This window comes from Felis catus, chromosome X, assembly GCF_018350175.1.
Source record: "Felis catus isolate Fca126 chromosome X, F.catus_Fca126_mat1.0, whole genome shotgun sequence".
Lineage (NCBI taxonomy): Eukaryota > Metazoa > Chordata > Mammalia > Carnivora > Felidae > Felis > Felis catus.
Genome location: NC_058386.1, coordinates 108,599,405 through 108,617,096, shown reverse-complemented (window position 1 = coordinate 108,617,096; position 17,692 = coordinate 108,599,405). Strand labels below are relative to the sequence as shown.

The 17,692-nt window shown below is 41.4% G+C and overlaps 1 long non-coding RNA gene across 4 annotated transcripts in view; it reads right to left on the bottom strand.

The window, feature by feature from the left end:
* LOC102899315 overlaps nucleotides 1-17,692 on the bottom strand; it is a 111,545-nt gene that overhangs the window by 91,102 nt on the left and 2,751 nt on the right. The window contains exons 2-3 of one of the 4 annotated variants that reach the window (XR_006593216.1): nucleotides 10,187-10,242; nucleotides 5,038-5,169 (exon numbers count right to left, since the gene is read on the bottom strand). The exons of the other annotated variants lie outside the window; for them this stretch is intronic. This is a non-coding gene — a long non-coding RNA (uncharacterized LOC102899315). The remainder of the gene's footprint in view (nucleotides 1-5,037; nucleotides 5,170-10,186; nucleotides 10,243-17,692) is intronic. 4 annotated transcript variants of the gene reach the window in all.

The window sequence follows — 17,692 nt, the reverse complement described above, 5'->3', positions numbered from 1 at the left end:
ACACAGGCCTAGAGAGGTGAGAAAACACTGACTCCAGGAAGCCACAGGCAGTTCAATACAATGGCACATGCGTCAGAATTAGGTTGGAGGGGCGCCTGGGTGGCTCGGTCAGTTAAGCTTCCAACTCTTGATTTAGGCTCAGGTCACAATCTCATAGTCATGAGATCGAGCCCCACATCAGGTTTTGTGCTGGATGTGGAGCCTGCTTGAGATTTTCTCTCTCTCTCTCTCTCTCTCTCTCTCTCTCTCTTTCTGCCCCTCCCCCACCCCATTCCCTCTCTCTCAAAAACAAAAGTTACAGCTGTAGAGAGAAGCAGTGGCCAGATAATAATGCGGCCTCACTATGCCAACTCTCCTGTTCTCCTTAGTGTCCTTTCTCCTCTGAGTCGTTTGGAAACACTGTATCTGAATGATCAGAATGTTTCATTTCAATTCTTCCATGCTGCCAGTTGAAATTCTCTGTTCTCCCCATCTGAATTTTTCCTGGCTGATCCTAGCCTCCGTTGTGGCCTGGTTTCATGCCAGCCTTCAGCCTCTTTCCTTCCACAGTCAGCTCCCTGCTCACCGTACTGGCAAGTAAGAATCTTTGCAACTGGTGCATTTGCCATCTGGACAGCCATATGTAATCCCACAAATCTTGGTCTAATTTTCCCACAACACTACTTGCATCGTGTCACTACACTGCTCAATGGATCCTGATGGCACTTTCTTGCCGGTGGAACCCAAACCAAATTCTTAAGCTAGCATTGCCAAGTCTGAGTCTACCCTGCCTGGCCAACATTCTCACATACTCCAACCTAGGCAGCCTGGCCTCTTCTTTGCCTTCTGCCTACCATAGTCACTCCTTCTTCATCCCTCTGTGCATCCAAAACATGCCCAGCCTCTGAGACATGGCATAAACTGCACATTCTTCATGAAATTTTCCCCAAGATGTGAGCCACTGTTAATCCTTGTTTCTCTTCCTAACTTTCCATAGCTCCTGATATGTGACTGTATGCTGCACGTTTACACTAAGTTAAACACATTTCACCCTTCATCACAAACTTCCTTTTTAATATAAAGTTTACTGATTTTGAGAGAGAAATAGAGCACGTGCATGCCTGAGCAGGGGAGGGGCAGAGAGACCGGGAGAGAGAGCAGTCCAAGCAGGCTCCATGCTGCCCGCACAGAGTCTGACACAGGGCTCGATCTCACGAACCGCGAGATCGTGACCTGAGCTGAAACCAAGAGTCGGCCGCTTTACTGACTGAGCCGCCCAGGTGCACCGCCCCCATCACAAACTTTCTTTGACTTTCACGACGCCATGTGTGGAAATCCCATCTTTCCAACTGCACTATAAGCTACTTGTAGACAGGCCCCATGCCCCATTTAATTTGGGATAGAATTCTTCTGAGCTGTGATCCAAATATCAGACATTTTGGATACAGATTTGAGAAATGTGAAAATGCACATGTATCTCTGTTCCATCTCTAAATTAAATAGTCATCTAAACTGAAACTTGAGGGGAGAAGATTTCCCATAATATCATTTTCTAGATAGGATTACGAAATCTTTATCTCTGGCATCAGAAATTTTAACCAAGTTTCCCTTAGTATTTATATAGTTTCCATGTCAATGGATGTGTGTCCTTATCACTGCTTTCTTTAGCTTTACCTCACAGGCCAGTATTTTGTCACTTGGCCAAAGATGTGGATGATTTATTACTGCTTGATCTGACTGTTGCATACTTTTTCACCAGGCAGTGATGGGGCAAGAGAGCTACTCTTTGGAGAAGCTGCCAGACTTTGCCCTAAGACATTTTGCAAATAAGATAGTGGATTTATTGCAAAACTCATTCCAAGAAACAAAAGTGTATAGTAAATTCAGTTCCAAATCACGAAGTCGTAAGGTTCTCACTAGAGGGCTTTGGGGACTCAAAAACCCAAATCTTTCTTTTGATTCTAAGCAGAAAACTATTACTGGAAGTGCCGACAGTTGATAACTTGGAGACATATGGTCCTATTCTCTTTCTCCAAAATGAGAATGGTGGGCTTAGCAGTAAATTGATAGTGTAAGTAAATCTAGCACTTGAAAGAATTTAATTAAATTTCTCCCATCTTCAGTGTAAACAGCAGACAGGATCTATCCTTCTGGTAAGGAGAGGTAATGGAGTTTCCCTATGGCAAATGGCTATTGCACTAGACTAGCTCCTGTTGAAAAGGCAGGAATGATGCTCATGCAAGATAGCCTGTAGTCAACAGCAGATAAAGACTCTCCAATTTTGAGAGGGAAATATATCACATGTCAGCTTCTTAGGAGCACCAAGCATTCATTCCTGTGAGCTCTAATACAATAGCTAATAGATTCCACAGCAAAATAAAAAGGACCCATTCTCACCAGATGGTAACCAATGTTGCAAGTGCAGCCAGGGAGTGGGGCGGAGGGGAGGGGAGGAAGGAATGGAAACATGGATGGTGTAGACCTTAGGTGAAAAATATTCCAGAATAGTGCTAACATTTAGGAAGCTAACAACTGCTCTGGGGTCCCAGAAATCTGGATGCCTAATCGAATTTTTTTTTTTTTTGGCTGTTGTTTTTTCTGAGAAGGAGTTCACACAGAAAGTCTTTAACCAGTTCAGATGAATACACAGTAAATAGTAAAGCATCAACCAATCCTGTTGTGCCATTCAGCACCTTGTCTATGTGGAAGATACCAGTAAAACAAGTTTGGAAACAAAACCTTCTTGCAAATACAGATGCTTCCAACTTTATGCGGGTAGGACTTAAAGCTATTTTATGAAACGGGAAAATATAGAGTGGTTACGGGCCTGAATCTGGGCAAAGTTGTGACAAAAATAAAAGTTATCTTATCTTTTTGTCTGTGCCCCTTCCTCTCCCACGTCTCATTTCGGTAGTGACACTCAGAGCCACTAACAGTGGCCTTTACTCTCCAGGCTCTATGCACCTCTGCTTTTGTGTTCATGCCCTTCCCTCTGCCAGAGGTGTCCTTCCCTCCTTGCCTCCTGTCCACTTGAAGGAGACCTCTTCTTCAAGATTCGAGGGCACCTCCTCCTTGAAGTTTCCCAGATTCTGCTCCCACTCCCAATACTTCCTTTGTGCTACGCCTACTGGGACCTGTCTACATGTCCACCATTACACCTAAAGCTTTTCATCACGTCTTTGTATCATGTCTTTGTTTCTCTTCTCTAAAGTATAGGTTCAGTGAAAGCAGGCACACGCGTTTGTAACTCCCTATACATCTGTAGTCTTTAGTACGGGAACCAGCACATAGTAGTTGCTCAATATGTTTGCCAAATGAAAAACGCTTTAAGTACAAGGTATAAAGCAAACGTGATGCTAAAGCAGTGTGCCTAAAAACAATCATTTCCTCATTTTAATCGTCTTCTTGATCTATTCCACTCACCACCTAGTTGATTTATTTGTAAGAGTGATGTTTACCTCTATTTTGGCGCTTACGACTGTCTCCCTCTCAATTCCTTATTTTTAAACATTTATTCTTTCTCTAGTAGACTTCCAGTTTCTGGAGGGCACTGTATACAATAGGCACTCAATAAACATTTGTTAATTCCTTACTTTGTGCATAGCTGTTTACCGTTGGCAAGGCTCTTCACGGTAACCCAATGAGATAAGCAAAGCATTATTCTCTTCACCTCTTCACTTCCTTTAATTAAAGAAACTGATTGGGGTGCTGTTTCAGTTGGTTCAGCATCCCACTCTTGACTTCAGCTCAGGTCATGATCTCACAGTTCATGGGTTTGAGTCCCACATCAGGCTCTGAGCTGACAGTGCGGACCAACCCTACTTAGGATTCTCTCTCTCTCCCCCTCTCTCTGCCTCTCTCTCTCTCTCTCTCTCTCTCTTTCTCTCTCAAAATAAACAAATTTAAAAAAAAAGAAATTGATGGTCAGAATGCACCAGAGCCTCACCTATCTTCAAAGAGTGGGCAAGAATCAGGGCTGAAAGGCCTCCCACTTCTTGCAGGGAGGTCTTTTGCTCCCTCCCCTGGTTCTCCCCATTTGGTTCATTGCTGTAAACCACCTAATTGAATGGGTTTGGGAGTTTCGGGGAATTTTTGATGTTTTGTTTTACCAATTTCAACTTCTATTAGCTTGCAATATAACATAAAGCAAGCCTCGTACAGCATTCTATATCTTTTTGCGAGACGGCTACAATCTAGATTTTAAGAAAGCTTCTCAACTCAAAACTGTACTTTGCAGTTTTTGACCTGTTTTAATTGAGATATAATTGACATGTAACATGACATTTGTTTCAGGTGTACAACATAATGATTTGATATTTGTATACATTGTGAAATATAATCAAATGTTTTTGACAGTGAGTAGTGGAGATCTTTCAGGGCCTGGCCTTTGGTGATGCACGACCCTCTTCTGTTTTCTGGAGCTAAGACAAAGAAAGTAATCTTTCTCTGGAGCCAGCCCAGAACCTAGATCTAATTACATCAAAATACACATTGGCTTAGTGGTTAGTCAATCACATAATTGATGTGAAAAAAACAATACTGTGCATTTTATACCATGCATTATAATTCTTCAACGTCCATTCAGTGACATTACTGCATTCAGACCGTCCATCAATTCTGAGAGGAAAGGTAAGGCAAACATTTTTATCCCCAGGTGAAAGATAAGAAAACAGTCCAGAATGATTAATTACCTCGGGTTGGATAGTTACTATTTCCTTGGCTGTGAAAAAAAAAAAATTGAGAAGCCTGGAGACTACTTAAAATAACTTTTATCAGCAACCAAGGTGAATATGCGCTGTGAGTCAAAAAACTTGAAGCTCAATCAAACCAAGCAACCACATAACAAAAGAGGGGAAACCCTCGTGTGGTTAACTGGCAAATTCGGAAGGGTTATTGTTGAGAAACAGGTGTCAAATAAACGAAATGTCAGTTTTATTACATTAGTCTCTGGCAGGCAAGTATGGAGTCTATGACAGGCAAGGTGCGCTCTGGCTGGTTGGTTCAAACGGTGTTGCAATACCAAGAAAAGAGAAAATAAATTGTACTAATGTTTCATACATTACTCACTGCACAAGAACTTCTTCAACGCACTACAGAAAAGGGTTCTTTTATGATCCTTGGCAAACTTGAAGGAAGATCCTAATTTCTATCACGATGCCACATAACTTTTCTGGACCTCGTTTTTTTCATCTATAAAATGAGGGAAATGATGGTTATTCCATAGTGGGTTGCTGCGGGAGTTATCCAGCTCAACGTCTAGCGCATAATGCAAGGCGCCGGTGAGGGGCAAATGAAAATCACTTGAAAGTAAGTGTTACTTGAAAATGTCTTCCTTCAGAAGTGAAAGATATTACTTGTCACAAAAACGTAATGACAAGGAATAGTTGGGTATAATATTTAACTGCTGGTAACATAGCTGATGTTGCTAACTAAACAAACAGTGAAATCATAAGTATGCTAGGCATGTGCTGTTGTCTTTCAAAGTGCTTCCCTTGGGAGGACATCTACTTGTTCTTGTGATGCTCAAACTATCTCTAGGAATAAGAATTGCCTTCAGAGCCAACTACAGGGTCCTCAAGAAAGTCAATCTCATTTCTTAATTGTCACACTTCATTTTTAACTCAAAATTTATGGCCTAGCTCTATCACTTGTCTTATTCATTTGACTTGGCTCTAAATGGCATGTGGCCATTCCCAAACACATTGTCTGCTCTCCAATGACCAAAGTCTATTCCAACTGAGTAAATTTGAACATGTGCCACATGCTATGAAGGCAGTTATCAAGTATCTTCAAATAATCTTTCAAGGATATTATTTCAAAGAGGCTACACACATGCCTAAGTTCCGGTGTATTTGTTTTTCAATTAATGTCATCACTTCATATTAGCAGTGTCTAAGGGGATATTTGGAGCAGAATAATTAGAGTTGAAGCTAAGGCAAACATCATAGCCTTGTTTTGTTGTTGGAAATGTGTCACTCTCCCTGATATGCCCTATCTCTATCTCTGTACTAGAGGCCTTCTTGACTTCTGGTGGCAAATGTTTGCTAAGTGTTCATGGGACCATCAACTCCTTACTTTGATTTTTAAGAACATGGACAGTGTTTTATACAACCTTGACTCCCACAAACAACCCAGAATAGTGCCTCATACTGAGTAGAATCATAGATTCATAGACTAGGAGCGCTAAAGAGAACCTTCAGAGATTGAAACTCCAAGCCAGGAAGTGATGAATCTGGGTTATATATTTCTCAGTCTACTGCTGTAGCCAGCATACCACATTTGAATGAATAAACTCAGATGTCCTGGTTGCTTATTATTTGGATGAATTTGGACATCTCGTATGGGTTGGCAGTCTTATTTCTATAGCCTCCTCTGAACCCTGATTTACTGCTGCAAATACATTATACTTTGGTATGATGCTCCCAGTCTAAGCTCCCTGCCCCTCGCTTCCTAGCATGATACTACAAATGTATTTTTCTGGATGCATAGGCAAAAATCAGCACAATCTGTGTTATCTAAAACTAATAATGTAGTTGGTTTACCTCTAGCCCATATAGAATAGTAAGTAAATATTGTCCAATTAGCAGTAACACCCAAAATAGGAGATTGTGTTCAGCCACAGTGTTGGTTTTTAAATGATGTGATTTTGTGATGTGATTATGTGGTGATTATGGGAGGCAAAAGTCCAACCAGATGAACTAAATTTTAACATCTACTAAAATGCTGACTAAAGAACAAATCAGCTAGTTGTTTGGGGTCACTTTCCACTCCATAAAAATATCACTTCTAAATGACCCAACTATCTACTGTCACAAATCTGCCACGCCCCTTGTCTCTTAATTCATGGGAATATGCTGTGGTTTAGTAAGAAAGAGTCTTTCTGATACTCTCCATTCTAATACTATCCCAGGTAGTGACTCTGAATTGGACTCTCCCCCTTTAGGTAGAAGTCTAAGTCTCCTGTTTTTCTTCATTCTCTACCTAGTCCATCCCCTATATGGTTCTCTTACCTGCTCTCATCTTGCTGACCCCAAGGCAAATTCAATGAGGGCCTGAAAATAGCTCACAAAGTCCAATTCAACCAAGAGCCCTTGATGTGCAATGCCAGGATACAGGAAGCAGACTCTTCAGTTAGAGCTCCCTTTATAATGTAAACAAATCCCTGTAGGAATTGGATCCAAGGAATCCATCTTTTAAAGAAAGACATGGAGGGGCGCCCGGGTGGCTCAGTCCATTGAGGGACTGACTCTTGATTTTGGCTGGGGTCATGATCCCAGGGTGGTGGGATCAAGCCTTGCTTTGGGCTCCGTGCTGAGTATGGAGCCTGCTTGGAATTCTCTCTCTCTCTCTCTCTCTCTCTCTCTCTCTTTCTACTCCTCTCCCAAACTCCTGCACTCTCTCTCTAAAATAAAATCAAATTTTTAAAAAGGCTTTAAAAATAAAACACACAGAGACAAAATACTCCTCAGAAGTCATTCAAATTTTAACACGAACTTGTACATACTCCTACCCTGCTATTAATGGTATGGAAGGCTCTCACGATAGGCATTTGAATGAAAAAGAAACAGGGTACAAAATACTGTGTGCAGTGTAACAATATATATAGGTATGTCCTGCTTTTCAAAAGTTTGCATCACACCACTTTCCTTTTATGAAAGACATACATTGATACCCATTTTTGCTAAGCGATAGAAATCCAAAGCGGATTTTTGCTTTTAGGAAAAAAGAGGAAACACAAGGAGAGGGTTGAGTGTTGGTTTGGTGGTGAGCTTTTGTAGAGGTGGCTCATTCCCGGAGCAGCGAGAGTGGTGCCTCCCAGCCCCTTCCCTGGCGACTACCCTCAGCATGTCAGCATCCAGCCACCAAAGCTTTGAACCATTGTCTGGGAGCATCTGTCCTCTATCTGGATTTATTTTGTCCCTCCATTAGCAAGATGTGTACTAAGGTACCAGAAAATCCTAAGAGAGGTGATTTTTTGGACCTGGGAATGCTCAAATTTTTCCCCATATAATGAATGTCAATTGTCTCTTAGCTTTAAGCCATTTCAGCTTATGAAAAACTTCATAGGGATGCTCTAGTTTTGGGTAGTGGGGAAAATATGTATATCTTAAATATAGTACAGTTGATATGGTGTGATGAGAATGGTCCTTTACTTCTGTGGTCTTCCTCCCCAAATCCCGTAACCCCAGTCTAATCATGAGAAAAACATCAAGCAAACCCCACTGAGGGACATTCTATAAATATGTGACGAGTACTCCCCAAAACTGTCGATGTCGGGGTGTCTGGATGGCTCAGTCAGTTAAGCAGCTGACTTTTGGTTTTGGCTCGGTCATGATCTCATGGTTCTGAGTTTGAGCCCCTGGTTGGTCTCTACACTGACACAGTGGAGCCTGCTTGGAATTTTTCTCTCCCTCTCGCTCTCTGCCCCTTCCGGCCTCGCTCGCTCTCTCTCTCTCTCTCTCAATAAATAAATAAATAAACATAAACATTTTAAAAACCTGTCAATGTCAACAAAAACAAAGAAGGTGTGAGAAAATGTCACAGCTAGGAGGAGCTTAAGAAAATAGGACAACCAAATGTAATGTGGTAACTAATAGATGAGATCTCGGGCAGATAAAGGACATTAGCTAAAAACTAAGGAAATGTGAAAAACATATAGACTGCTATTAATCATAATGAAGCAATATTGATTCATTAATTTTAACAAGTGTACCATACTAATGTAAGACGTTAATCATAGGGGAAACTAAGTGGGGGCTATATGGGTACTCTCTGCGCTATCCTCACAATTTTTCTACAAATCTCAGTCTATTATAAAAGAAAAGTTTCTTGAAAAACACACAACTGTAGCTACCTCTGGGTAGAAGGATTTTAGGTAAACTTTATGTTCTTCCTTTCCACAGTTCATAGTTTTCTACAATATGTATGTATTGCTTTAGTAATAAGAAGAAACGAAAATTTCTGTGTTTTTTTTTTTTTTTGAGAGAGAGAGAGTGAGAGCATGTGAGCGGGGAGGGCAGAGAGAGAGGGAGGGAGAAAATCCCAACCAGGCTCCACGCCCAGCATGGAGCCTGACGTGAGGCTGATCTCACAACGGTGACATCATGACATGTGCCAAAACCAAGAGTGGGAGGCTTAACTGACTGAGCCGCCCAGGCGCCCAAAACATTTATTTCTAAAAGTATGTGAATCTATATTTTATTCATTACAAGAACATCTGCATACATTTAAACACTGCATATGTGTACCAGATCTATTCATTGTGCAAAAGGTTCGTTGTTTATATTGATTTGCAAGCCCCTAAAGGATCCACGGCCCTTAATTAATTAGAGAATAGGATAAGAAGTGGGAAAATAATTCATAATGTCCCTGTAAATTATGAATAGTGGGACTCAGTTCACACTTAAAAGACATTTCCTAACCTTTTTCTCTTAAAAATTTATTTTTGAGAGAGAGAGGGAGACAGAGTGTGAGTGGGGGAGGGGCAGAGAGAGAGGGAGATACAGAATCCCAAACAGGCTCCACGCTGTCAACACACAGCCCAACTTGGGGCTTGAACCCACAAACCATGAGATCATGACCTGAGCCAAAGTCCAACGCTTCACCGACTGAGCCACCCAGGCACCCCGACATTTTCCTAACGCTCATCTTTTCTGACACCCAAAAATGTGCCCAAAAAGGATTTACTTTTCAAGCTGAATTCTCCTATTTGCACAGATTTAATTTCAGTTTTTGAATTTACATAAATTATAGAGAGGGAGAAAATAAAGGGCTTTATTTCCTGTTAGGTACCTGGCATGCTGTCATTGGTGAGTACAAGTTTCCTTCCTTACCTTCTTCTTTGTCATTAGGCCTGTTGCTCTTATATTTTTTGTAGCACATAAAACTTGACCTCAGGTGTCACCCTAAGTGTCCAAAATTCATCCCCCAAAACATGGTTTACACTATAATAGGTGGCTGAAGGGGCCAGCATAAACAAAGGATAAACCTCACTTTAATCTATCAAAGTTTGTTATGAAATACTCCCTAGATGCTGGGGATACAGGGCCCGACACGTAGTACTGGTCAAGAAATATTTGTTGAGTTAATGAACAAGGTTCCTGTCATCAGGGAGTTTATACACTAATGAAAAAGCAGACAAACAGACAATTAAAATACAATGTGTAAGCATAGTGTTCTATGGGAGCAAAGAAGAGGGGTGCCTTACCTTCCCTGAAGCAGTGAAGGGTGGCATCCTCAAAGACAAGACATTTAAGCTCAAATCTAGGGGAGAGAGTAGGCGTTAAATGGGAGAGGTGATGAGTATGGGGTGGGAGAATTTGGAAAAGAGGAAGGTACAGAGGCAAATATGCTCATGGTCTGTCTAAGGAATAATTTATGTAGGGGGTGGTTCCTGTTGAGAATTCATAAGTGAAAAATGTTTTAAAGTCTCTTTGGAACCAAATTAAGGAGATCCTTGAATATGTACTTCATCTTGGAAGCAATGAGGCATTACCACTTTCCTGAGTGGGGCACTGACTGATGTATGCAAAGTAGTATTTGAGAACAGCATTCTAGAAATCTTGGGTTGACCTGGAAGGGAGAAAGCGCAAGGTAGAAAGGGGAATTAGGAGGCCGCTGTAGTGAGAGGTGATGAGAACCTGAGCTGAGATAATGAGGCTGAGAATAGGAAGAAGTGGTGGCAAATGCATGCAGGAAATACTCATGAGGAACAATCAATAGAATTTGGTGGCCTGACCAAGTGTGAGAGGGAAAGGGAGATAATCCATACACAGATACTCATTGAGTACATGTGCTTCATCACTTGATTTGACTTGCCTCGGTTCTAAACCAGATCTTGCATCAGAATCCCCTGATGGGCTTAATTCAAACACAGATTCCTGGGCCCAACCCCTGAGTTTCTGATTCAGTAGGTCTTTGATGAGATCTGAGACTACATTTCTAACAAGTTTGCAGGTGATACCAGTGCTACTGCTCTGGAAACTACTTTGGAACCACTGGAGTATGGACTATGTCATACCATTTCTAGCAAACAGGCCATTAGAATCACGTTTTTAGTTTTCTCAACATATGGTGCTAGAACAACTAGTTAGCCACATGCAAAAGAATGAAATCAGACCCTTACCTCATCATATATGTATATGTATGTGTATATATAGGATGATACCCAAAGTCCTATTTTTAATAACTGGTGATGGTGGTACCATTGACTGTGATAGGAAACACAAGAGGGGGAAGTTCTGGAGATCAAAAGAAAAAACAAGGAGGGGCACCTGGCTGGCTCAGTCAGTAGAGCATGCGACTCGATATCCAGGTTATAAGTTTGAGCCCCACTTGGGTGTAGAGATTGCTTTAACACACACACACACACACACACACACACACACACACGGATATGCTGAATATCAGACATAGTAAGTTTGAGATGCCCTTACCATCAGCCAACTCCCTTGGCTCTCAAAATGATCGTCTGGGTTTAATTTGTTCATCTTGTCCACATGGGAAGAGCATTCACTGAATTAATTAGCCCAAGTGCTGTCATCAGCTTGAAAATTAGATTTCTTGGGGCGCCTGGATGGCTCAGTCAGTTAAGCGTCCAACTTCGGTTGACGTCATGATCTCACAGATTTGTGAGCTCCAGCACGCATGAAGCTCTCCACTGTCAGTGTGGAGCCTGCTTCGGATCCTCTGTCTCCCTCTCTCTCTGTCTCTCTTTCTCTCACTCTCTCTCTCTAGCTCTCAAAAACAAACATTTTTTAAAAAGGAAAATTAGATTTCTCTTTTTAAAATGATTTATTATCCAGACTTTTAGTAACTGGTTCACAGGAGTCGGTTCACCCCTGTACCCTCACCTTCAAACTTCTAATCCCTCAACTTTCCAGGTGACACAAAACGGAGTCCAGACCATTAAAAACTGGAGGTCAAACTAAGACCTATAATTCCTCAAATCTTGGTGGTTTCTCTAAGGGGCCCACTTAGCAGCAGCAACCCAGCCTCTCACTCAGTGAGGCTGTCACAGCAACAAGGATGTGTGTTGTGCCTTCTTTGTTTAAATCCAGGAAATGGACTTTATTTTTATTGTTATCAAAATTTCGAAAATAGAGAAAACAAAAGGGGGACGTTTCTAGTTTAATCTTTTGCTGCCACCTAGTGCCAGAACTCAGCATATTCAGCTAGCTGCTCCAGATAAGAAAAAAAATTAACAAGGTTTAATGCATCGCCACCAATTCGAAACAGACAATAACAATGAGCTATTTTAGCAAACAGTATCTATCTTTAAATTAATTTTTCACAGTGTTTCTCACATTTTTAAAGATTTGATTAAGTAATCTCTACACGGTGGGTGGGGCTTGAACTCTTGACCCCAAGATCAAGAGTCACAGGCTCCATCAACTGAGCCAGCCAGGCTCCCCAGTATTTCTCAAATTTATAGATCAGCCGTTTCAAGCATTCAGGCACCAGCCCTTCTAAATTACTGAGAATTCAATTTTCAGGCAATTTCTTTCTAAGCCTCAATTTTGGTTACCTGCTGGGGGGATTCCTGAGAGCACTTGGAGGCCCAAGTAGGTCAGAATATCACTTTCTGTTAGTTGTGAAGCACTTGCACAAATTCTCCTTGGAAGGGGAGTCAAATGGGACTGGAGTCTATAATGGTCTCATAACCATACTTTGCAACTTTTTTAAAGATGTATTTTATTGTTAGAAAGAGAGAGAGAGACTGCGCAGGGGAGAGGTGCAGAGAGAAAGAGAGAATCTTAAGCAGGCTCTATGCTGGGGTGGGCCTTGATCCCAAGACCCTAGGATCACCACCTGAGCTGAAATTAAGAGTCCAACGCTCAACCAACTGAACCACCGACATGCCCCCATACTTGGCAACTTTTAAAGAATCTTCGATTTCAGATTAAGGGTTTATACTATATAGCTGAAATTTAGCCTGCAATGTAATTATTATAAATTGCCATTTCTCAAGAAGAATAAAATAGTAAGTGGAGGAGGGGAAGAATGACTTTTTTCCTAGCTTTACTGAGACATAATTCACCTATAACATCGTGTAAGTTTAAAGTGTACAACGCGATTTCATATGTGTGTACTTTGTGAAATGATTACCACAATATGGTTAGTTAATAACATCCTTCACCTCGCATAGTTCCCTTATTTGTATGTGTGCACACACGTGTAGGGGTGTGTGTGTGTGTGTGCGTGTGGTGAAGATTTTTACGACCTACTCTCTTAACAACTTTCCAAGATACAATACAGTATTGTTAGCTGTAGTCACCATCCCCAGAACTTATTTATCTTCTAACTGGAAATTTGTACCCTTTGACTATCTTTACCCATTTCCCTCAACGACCTGCCCCTGCCAACCACTAACCTACTCTCTGTTTCTATGAGTTTGGGTTCTTCTTGTTCTTTCAGATTCCACGTATAAGTGAGACCGTAGCATATTGGTCTTTGTCTGACTCATTTCACTTAGCATAATGTCCTCTGGTTTCATCCATGTTGTCACAAATGGCACCATTTCCTTTTTTTAAAGGCTGAATAATATTTTATATATATTTCCATGTCTCAGCTGTTGTAAATAATGTTGCAGTGAACACGGGGATGCAGATATGTCTTCAAGAGAGTGATTTAATTTCTTTTTTTATTTATTTAAATTCAAGTTAGTTAACATACAGTGTAGTCTTGGCTTCAGAAGTAGAAACCAGCGATTCATCACTTACATACAACACCCACTGCTCATCCCAACAAGTGCCCTCCTTAATGTCCATCACCCATTTACCCCATCCCCCCACCCACCTCCCCTCCAGCAACCCTCAGTCTGTTCTCTGTATTTAAGAGTCTCTTATGGTTTCCCTCCCTGTCTATTTTAATCTTATTTTTCCTTCCCTTCCCCTGTGTTCATCTGTCGTGTTTCTTAAATTCCACATATGAGTGCAATCATAGGATATCTGTCTTTCTCTGACTGACTTATTTAGCTTCAATTTCCTTTGTAGATAAACCCAGAAGTGGGATTGCTGGATCAATTGCTAATTCTATTTTAAAGTTCTTGAGGAACCTCCACACTGTGTTCCATAGTGGCTGCACCAATTTGCATTCCTGCAGACAGTGCACGAGGGTTTTGTTCTCTCCATATCCCCTCCGACACTTGTCATCTCTTGTCTCTCTGATAATGGCCACAGAATGACTTCCTATGGCATGCGATAATTTTGAGAAAACTGGCATATTTGCATACATATCATTACAACCAGGGTTTGAACTATTGTGTGGTAATAAATCATGTAGGTGGTAGAAGCATTTGAGAGGATTACATTTGTATTTGTAGATGGTGTAGTTACAAGGGCAAAGTAAGACATGAAAAGTATAAGGTTTGTTAAAATAAATGTACCAGTTCTCTGCTTGAATCTTCTGCGTCCACCAGCTGTGCGAGCTTATGTAAGTTACTTAACTTCCCTGCGCCTAGTTTCCTCACCTCTAAACTAGGGATGATGACAATAGTACTTGCTGCGAGGATTGAAGTGTTCCACCAGATTCTTGACACCTAGCGAGTGCCCGATAAATAATAACTGCTATTTGTAATAATAGCATTAAAAATAATTAAGCTTACCCCTCGCCTCCTCCCATGGAGTTAAATATGGTCCCCCTGGAAGAGAAAGAGGCTCCCTGTTGTAAATGCTCCAAGGCATTTGGGAAGGTAATTGCGGCAACCTCAGCATCAGCAGCAGGTGCCACAGACCCAAGGTCAGGTGGTCCCTGGCAGGTCGTGCAAGCATGTTCTCAGAGAAGACATGGAATCAGTAGGAACAACCAGCCTTGCTCAAGGTCAGAGAAACAGGAGAATAAAGCCCGAATTCTTTAACATTGTCTTACCACCCATTCGCTACTTTATACTCCAGAGAAACAGAACTTATTGCTGTGAAACAAGGTGGTGAATATGTTGTAGGCTCTGGGGACAGACTGGCCTGAGTTTGAATTCTAGCTCTGCCACCAATAAGCTATGCAACTTTGTAGAAGTTACCTAACTTCTCTGAGCCTTACTCCCTTCATTATAAAATTGGGAATGATAATAATAGCACTTAACTCTTGAGGCTATTGCAAGAATTAAATAAAATGATGTGGTGTAAATCACAATGCCTGTCATAGAGTCTGTCATCCATAAATCCCTATCATTATACCATGAAATCATCCAACTTGCCCCAACATCAAATACGGCCTTCATATTTGAAGTAGCCTGGTAGTTTCGAATGAATTGCAATAATCTGAGAAGTACGTCTTCCCTGTCTTTAGCTTTCTAAAGTTCAAACCTGACCGTAATCACCGTTTATTAAACACCATATGCCAGGCATTTAGGTACTTTTTCTTAGTCTTTGCAACACCTAAATGAGGCAGACATTATTTTCCCCTTTACATATGCCAAAAGGGAGGCTCAGAGAAGGTTAAGTAACTTTCCCTGGGTCATATAAGCATCACGACCAATATTTGAACCTGGGCCTGGGTGCCGAATCCCCTACTTTCGCTCAGTGTAGTATTCCCTGACCTTTGTAAAATCACCTTCCATGACTTCCAACAGCCTTCAGGGGAAAGGTCACACCCCTCAGGTTACTACACAAGGCTTTGCTTTATCTGGCTCTATTGCCCCCCACCGACCCTTCTGACCTCCTCACCTACAGCCCAATCACCTCCTGAAAAAACAAAACAAAAAACCAACCTTCCCTAATGCCCTTCCTGAGTCTCCCAGAGCACCCTGGCCATATCTGTATCATGACACTTGTCACATTGTAGTAACTATTGATTTCATTGTATGTGTTCTTCGAAAGGCCATGAACTCCTTAGGACACTGTGTCTTATCCATCTTTTTATTCCCATTATCTGGCAAAGTGCTTGCCACAGAGTAGGAATGTAATCAATGTGTATCGAATGACTGACTGAATGAATGAATGAATGAATGAATAGGTAAACCGTTGAATATTGAGGAGGGAAGGCCCAAGTATAAAGTCCCACCACTTTTTTTACAACAGCAGTGCTTAAGGTGGGGTCCCTGGACCGGCAGTAGCAGCATTGGGGAACTTAGAAATGCAAATTATCTGCCCTACCCCAGCATCAGAAACTGGGGGGTGGGGCCCCACCTTCTGTATTTTACAATCCTCCAGGTTACCTTCAAGTGCCTGTAAGTTGCGAGTATATTTATACATCGGATTTAAATTGCCAATAAACATGCATATATAAACAACAAAAAAGATTATGTTTATTATTAATACTAAGTCCTTAAATGTATTTAGTTCTTAACAGATTACAAAATACTTTCCTCACTACTATATTTGAAAGAAAAGATGGAATAGAGAGGGAGAAGGATTAAGGAGTTCAGATCAGTGTATTACACTCTTATTTAGCAGGCCCCAGAGTTCCTAGAGAGAGAACTTTCTCTGCTGTCACATCAGGAAAAGAAGAGTTTTGTGCCTCTATAGGAGTGTTCTCCTGGCCAGGCTGGAGAAGTGACTTCTGCCGTAAGTAGCCCTTTCCATGAAATCCCATTGGTTGGGTGAAGTATTCCAGGTGGGCAAGGTTGGAATGTGATTAAATCATAGTTGGGGTTGTAAGAGAGGTGACACTATGGGGAAGAAGGCATACCCAGACTTTGAGGGGTACATGAGTATTTTTAATTCTTTATGCCGACGTGAAGTTTCAGTAAGTGGAAGATGCAGTGTGCAAAATTAAACGACCACATTCTTAGTTTAAAAAATATCTTTTCACTCTCAGGGAAAAATACAGTGAAAGGAATTAAAATTTTATGGTGATTTTCTTTGGGTAGTGGTATTTCACCTTTTTAAAAAAGAGTTTTTTTGCAAAGAACTTTTTTTATAATGAGAAAGAGATAATAAAGTTATAAAATTGGTTCTGTGTACCTGGGGAGACTGATATGCAGAACCAGCAGCTGGTGTAGCTGGAGGCAGGATTTGAAAAGGAAGACTGGAATCTCAGAGGCTAGAAGGAGCTGGGAAGAACCCAGAACAATATGTATCAAGGGGCCTCCCTAAAGCACTGAAATAAGAAGAGGCGATGCCCTGCCGAAGATTCCGGAGGCAATGACCCAGGACACTACTGACACGGGTTCTGCTAATCCAAAGGCAACTTCAAGCCAAAGAGAGGGGAGCGTCTGGGACACGAATAGAACGGGGCTTGGGTTTCTTCCCAGGATCTGGAAGGTGAAAGGGCTCACTGGGAGGGTGGAAGAGAGGGAAAACGATCCAGAACAGTTCATTGGCTGCAGGGTTTGCAACCGAAAGAGGTATAAACTGGAAAGGGAGGGATAACAGAAGTGAACAATCGGTGCCCGAAGCAAACGTTCACACTTTAAACTTGTGCCAAGCTAATTGCATAAAACAGGATTGTGTACCTGTAACTTACATGTTCTGCATACAGTTTATACTCTATGATTTCTTCACAACGCTAAAAATCAGCTGTGTTCTTACAAATGATTCCCTGAGCAATAGTTACTTTGGAGTGGAGGCTGATTCGGAATTAAAGCAAAAGTTCTAAATCTCAAGGGCATACTCTCTGGAGAAATTGCCCTCCCCCATCCTTGAACCTTGGGAGCGGAAAGTTATTATCTGAGCAGTTTACAGGTATTAAGCAGTTAGTGTTTAGAAGACTAAGTGCTTTGACTGCATCCTCTCATTTATTCTTCAAAGGAGCCTTATGAGCTTAGATACTGCTA